General features: G+C 40.4%; 1 non-coding gene across 1 annotated transcript; it reads right to left on the bottom strand.

The window, feature by feature from the left end:
• Positions 1-273: 273 nt before the first annotated feature.
• TRNAR-GCG lies at positions 274-344 on the bottom strand. The gene has a single exon. It is a non-coding gene; the product is annotated as a tRNA-Arg (tRNA).
• Between the last annotated feature and the right edge of the window lie 6,390 nt (positions 345-6,734).

Raw genomic sequence — 6,734 nt, 5'->3', positions numbered from 1 at the left:
AGGTACAATAAAAAGGAAAGAAAGGGAAAAAAGGGAAAAAACATTTTCCTAGTGAGCACCCTCAGGATTTACTCTTTCATCAGTTTTCTTATATATCATGTAGCAGTGTTAACTGCAGTCATCACACTGTAAATTACATCTCTATGTTATGCTCAGTTTCGTCAGACATGTCCCACTCCTTGTGACTCTGGACTGTAGCCCACCAGCCTCTGTCCATGCAATTGCTCAGGCAAGAATATTGGAGTGGGTTGCCATTTCCGTCTCCAGGGGATCTTCCCTACCCAGGGATCAAACCTGGGTTTCCTGCATCGCAGGCAGATTCTTTACCACTAAGCCACCAGGGAAGCCCACAGTACTTCTCTGGTACTTATTAATCTTACAAACGGAAGTTTGTATGTTTTAACCACCATCCTCCAGTTTCCCCTCCTACACCTTCTGCTTCTGTAAACACAAGTGTCTGATCTCTTTTTCCATGTGTTTCACCTTTTTTCTTTTAGATTCCACACATAAGTGAGATCAAATAGTATCTTTTTCTGTCTTATTTCACTTAGCATAATACCATCAAGATCCATTCATATTGTGGCAAATGGTAGGATATCCTCAGTTTTATAGCTGAATAATATTCCATTTATTACCTCCTTGTGCATTCATCCACTGGTGGACACTTAGTTTCCCTCCATACCTTGCCTATTGTAAATAATGCTGCTATGAACGCGGGGATGCGTTTATCTTTTCAAGTGAGTGTTTTCATTTTCTTTGGATATATTCCCAGAAGTGAAATTGCTGGATTATATGGTAGTTCTATTTATAATTTTTTAAAGATCCTCCAAAGAAAATTTTTTTATAGTTCCCCAGGAACCAACAGTCTCAGATGGCCTTCCTAGGCATCACATGACTCATGTCTCCAGTCATAGTTCATTGTTCCAGAGACTGGTACCTGTCCCAGAGGCAGCTGATTCCCAGGCTGTCCAGAGTCCTAAGATATCATCTGGCTTCAAGAATTAGCTGTACTGACTCAATTGTCTCTGTCAAGAATGGGATCTGTGGATTGTAACGACAGAGAAGAGGTCAGCCGTGGGAGCTGAAACTGAAAGATTGCTTAGAGAAAAGCCGTGGAGGAGTGTTAGCACCGTGAGGATCATGACAAACCAAAGTCATGACTAAGCAGAAGATATAAGGCAGGGAAAAGAGAAACAGATTAGCATATGAAGACTCAGTCTCTAGCTCCTGGAGAGTGGTAGCGACGTGAAGAAGAATCAGAGCCACACCGATGACGAAGCCATAGAAGGAGAAGTACAAATTCCTGTGCTGAGGCCTTGAGCAGCTGGGCATCTGAACGGCTCTGGTGCTGGAGCCCGATTCTGTCTTTTCTGTGTAAGACAGGGCTGTTGGCATCTCTTGGGTTCCCTAGTATAGATCTGTATTAGGCAGGGTTTTCCAGGGTAATAGAATATATATAAATGTAATATTATATATGCACATTATATAACATAAAATATTTAATTATCACATATAATATATAATAAATATAATTTATATAGTATATATAATATTCAATCATTTAATTATACACATATGTAATATACATGTAATATGTAATTAGTGTATATTTATGTATGCAAAATATATGGACACATATTTATGTATTATTATATTGCATGCTATTCTATATCATATGTGTGTATATATGTATATATATGTATATATATATAGAGAGAGAGAGAGAGAGAGAAAGACAGAGAGGAAGGGAGGCGAGGAGTCAGAGAAAGAAAGAGAGAGAGAAATAGATTTTTAGGAATTGGGTCCCATGATTGTGGGAACTGGCAAGTCTGAAATTTGAATTTAGGTAAGAATTAATGCTGCAGTCTTGAGTCTGAATGCTTCAGGGAAGCAAGTTGGAAACTCAGGCAGGGTTTCTATGTTACATTTTTGAGGAGAATTTCTTCCCCTTTGAGGAACCTCAGTCTTTCAAGGTCTTCAACTGATTGAATGAGTCCCACACACATTATGGACAGTACTCTGCTTTACTCAATGTCTACTGATTTAAATGTTAATTACATGTTAAAAAATAGCTTTACAGCAACATGTTGCCTGGTGTTTGGGTACCATAAGACTAGCCATGCTAACACATAAAATTAACCTCCACAGAATCCTTTCTGAGAATCTCCTGTTGCATGAGGTAACTTTAATCTCAAGTTTTTTTCAGCTTGAAGGATTTGAACCCAGAATTCTGACTCAAAATTTGCATTTTTAACCACTAGGGGCCTACATCATTTTGTCTTAAATCTATCATTTACTAACTCATTCTTTTTAAAAAAAGTGTTATTGGATGTACTGTGTCTTTGTTGCTGTGTGTGAGCTTTCTCTAATTGTGGCCCGTGACCACCGCTCTTCCTTGTGGTGCAGTGGCTCCTTGCAGAACACAGGCTTTAGGGCACATGAACTTCTATAGTCATGACTCGTGAGTCCTAGAGCGTGGGCTCAGTAGTTGTGGTGCTTGGGCTTAGTTGCTCCTTGGTACGTGGAGTGTTCATGGTTGTGTCCCCTCCATTGGCAGGCAGATTCTTAACCACTGGACCACCAGAGAAGTCCCTAACTTATTTCTTTATTCAGGAATATTTATTGGAGACCTCTTAAATGGTTGGCATGGTGTTAGCTTCTGGGGAGACAGTAAATAATTAAAATCTATAACAATGTATTTATTAAATATGATAATTAAATATGATTATCAGTAACGCTGAAGAAGCTGAGGTTGAACAGTTCTATGAAGACCTACAAGACCTTCTAGAACTAACACCCTAAAAAGATGTCCTTTTCATTATAGGGGACTGGAATGCAAAAGTAGGAAGTCAAGAAACACCTGGAGTAACAGGCAAATTTGGCCTTGGAGTACAGAATGAAGCAGGGCAAAAGCTAATAGAGTTCTGCCAAGAGAATGCACTGGTCATAGCAAACACCCTCTTCCAACAACACAAGAGAAGACTCTACACATGGACATCACCAGATGGTCAACACCAAAATCAGATTGATTATATTCTTTGCAGCCAAAGATGGAGAATCTCTATACAGTCAGCAAAAACAAGACTGGGAGCTGACTGTGGCTCAGATCATGAACTCCTTATTGCCAAATTCAGACTTAAATTGAAGAAAGTGGAAAAACCACTAGTCCATTCAGGTGTGACCTAAATCAAATTCCTTATGATTATACAGTGGAAGTGAGAAATAGATGTAAGGGACTAGATCTGATAGACAGAGTGCCTGATGAACTATGGACGGAGGTTTGTGACATTGTACAGGAGACAGGAATCAAGACCATTTCCAAGAAAAAGAAATGCAAAAAAGCAAAATGGCTGTCTGAGGAGGCCTTACAAATAGCTGTGAAAAGAAGGGAAGTGAAAAACAAAGGAGAAAAGGAAAGATATACCCATTTGAATGCAGAGTTCCAAAGAATAGCAAGGAGAGATCAGAAAGCCTTCCTCAGTGATCAATGCAAAGAAATAGAGGAAAACAACAGAATGGGAAAGACTAGAGATCTCTTCAAGAAAATTAGAGAAACCAAGGGAACATTTCATGCAAAGATGGGCTCCATAAAGGACAGAAATGGTATGGACCTAACAGAAGCAGAAGATATTAAGAAGAGGTGGCAAGAATACACAGAAGAACTATACAAAAAAGATCTTGACAACCCAGATAATCACGATGGTGTGATCACTCACCTAGAGCCAGACATCCTGGAATGTGAAGTCAAGTGGGCCTTAGGAAGCATCACTACGAACAAAGCTAGTGGAGGTGATGGAATTCCAGGTGAGCTATTTCAAATCCTGAATGATGATGCTGTCAAAGTGCTGCACTCAATATGCCAGAAAAATTGGAAAACTCAGCAGTGGCCACAGGACTGGAAAAGGTCACTTTTCATTCCAATCCCAAAGAAAGGCAATGCCAAAGAATGCTCAAACTACCACACAATTGCACTCATTGCACATGCTAGTAAAGTAATGCTCAAAATTCTCCAAGCCAGGCTTCAGCAATACGTGAACTGTGAACTTCCAGATGTCCAAGCTGGTTTTAGAAAAGGCAGAGGAACCAGAGATCAAATTGCCAACATCTTCTGGATCATGGAAAAAGCAACAGAGTTCCAGCAAAACATCTATTTCTGCTTTACTGACTATGCCAAAGCCTTTGACTGTGTGGATCACAATAAACTGTGGAAAATTCTGAGAGAGATGGGAATACCAGACCACCTGACCTGCCTCTTGAAAAACCTGTATGCAGGTCAGGAAGCAACAGTTAGAACTGGACATGGACAACAGACTGGTTCCAAATAGGAAAAGAAGTACATCAAGGCTGTATATTGTCACCCTGCTTATTTAACTTCTATGCAGAGTACATCATGAGAAACGCTGGGCTGGAAGAAGCACAAGCTGGAATCAAGATTACCGGGAGAAATATCAATAACCTCAGATATGCAGATGACACCACCCTTATGGCAGAAAGTGAAGAAGAACTAAAGAGCCTCTTGATGAAAGTGAAAAAGAAGAGTGAAGTTGGCCTAAAGCTCAACATTAAGAAAACTAAGATCATGGCATCTGGTCTTATCACTTCATGGCAGATAGATGGGGAAATAGTGGAAACAGTGTCAGACTTTATTTTTCTGGGCTCCAAAATCACACAGATGGTGATTTCAGCCATGAAATTAAAAGACGCTTACTCCTTGGAAGGAAAGTTATGACCAACCTAGACAGCACATTAAAAAGCAGAGACATTACTTTGCCAACAAAAGTCCGTCTAGTCAAGGCTATGGTTTTTCCTGTGGTTATATACGGATGTGAGAGTTGGGCTATAAAGAAAGATGAGTGCCGAAGAATTGGTGCTTTTGAACTGTGGTGTTGGAGAAGACTCTTGACAGTCCCTTGGACTGCAAGGAGATCCAACCAGTCCATCCTAAAGAAGATCAGTTCTGGGTGTTCCTTGGAAGGACTGATATTGAAGCTGAAACTCCAATACTTTGGCCACCTGATGCAAAGACCTGACTCATTTGAAAAGACTCTGATGCTGGGAAAGGTTGAGGGCAGGAGGAGAAGGGGACGACAGAAGATGAGATGGTTGGATGGCATCACCGACTCAATGGACGTGGGTTTGGGTGGACTCCGGGGGTTGGTGATGGACTCCTGGTGTGCTGCAGTTCATGGGGTTGCAAAGAGTCGGACACGACTGAGCGACTAAATTGAACTGACATACTATGTGTTCAGTTCAGTTTAGTTCAATCGCTCAGTAATGCCTATATTAAATATGCTTTAAATATAATTAAAACATTTAAAGTATAAAATTAGATCTCATGTGATAATAGATGGGGGAGGAAGGCACAGTCAGGAGGGCCAGCTACTGTGGTTGGGAGGTAGGCTGAGGGGAAGTTTCCACTGGGCAAAACTGGATGTTGGATGTGAATGATGAATCAGCCTTAGCTAGATAGGAGGAAAGAGTGGAGAACACAGGGCTGGCCTGAGAGAAAAAAATATCCCCACTGAAATGTTAGCTGGAGGTCTCCAGTTAGGATGTAGGTGCTTTGAAATAATGATTCACATTTCTCCCTTCCTACTTTCCTTTTATTTTTTCCTTTCTTTCTCTCTCCTCTGATTTCATCCCCCAGCCACTTGATTGAGGCATTATATATCTCTACCCTCTTTATTATAATTACCAAATGGATGAATGACTACTAAGAAAAACACACTTTATCTTGAAAACCAAATTTTTCCACAAGTCTACTTGCTGCCTTTAGAGACCAAAAAACAGATCACAGGTCTTAGTTGAAACAATAGTTCTTGTTCATTCAAATAAAATCATTTGATGATGATATATTCAATTATTGTTGCCCCTTCCCCCTTTCTGCATGGATAATCAAGGACTGGTTGTGGCTATGAACCAGGTAGGCAGAGGAAGAGCCTGAAGGCTATGTTGAAACGTAGGCTCAAGCAATGGAATGTTGCAATTGACTAGGGGAACAGCTGCCACAAATGGCTCCTTCTGGAAGCCAGCAATTAGGAAATAGGAAACTTGGAGTTCAGTTTGATTAGAAGCGATGGGCCATCTGGAGGGCCAAAAGGCAAGGCAGTGCCTTGTGATGAATATTGCAAGAAAGAGTGTGTGTGCACCATACGTGTGTGGACATACATGTAATGTGTTAGGAATGTCTCTGTTCATGAATGCTTTCTATTTAAAGGAGTGTTAATACAGAACAGTGACATGGGGAACTATTATTTTGGCTTAAATAGTTATTAAAGTGTTTTGATCTTTTAATTATATATTTTAGAAAGAACTGAGTAATTGGATTTATTTCAATGCACAGCTTAGAGGCAATCTGTTAAGTAAAAATATGTAAGGTTTTTTGCCTATGCCAATAGCCTAGCACACGTGATATAAACAGAAACATGTGCACTATCAGGTCTGTACAGAGTGATGAAAATAGCTAGCCATGAAAGTGTGAAAGTGTTAGTCGCTCGTCATGTCTGACTCTCTGCGACACTGTGGACTGTAGCCCACCAGGCTCCTCTGTCCATGGCATTTTCCAGGCAAGAATACTGGAGTGGGTTGCCATTTCCTTCTCCAGGGGATCTTCCTAACCTAGGAATTGAACCTGAGTCTCCTGCATTAAATAGCCTAGCACACATGATATAAACAGACAGTGTGCATTATTGGGTTTGTGCAGAATGATGACAATAACTAGCCAGAAGTCCTAA

The sequence above is a fragment of the Oryx dammah genome, unplaced genomic scaffold, assembly GCF_014754425.2.
Source record: "Oryx dammah isolate SB20612 unplaced genomic scaffold, SCBI_Odam_1.1 HiC_scaffold_24, whole genome shotgun sequence".
Taxonomy (NCBI): Eukaryota; Metazoa; Chordata; class Mammalia; order Artiodactyla; family Bovidae; genus Oryx; species Oryx dammah.
The sequence above is the reverse complement of the archived record's forward strand: the minus strand, read 5'-3'. Positions and strand labels throughout refer to the sequence as shown.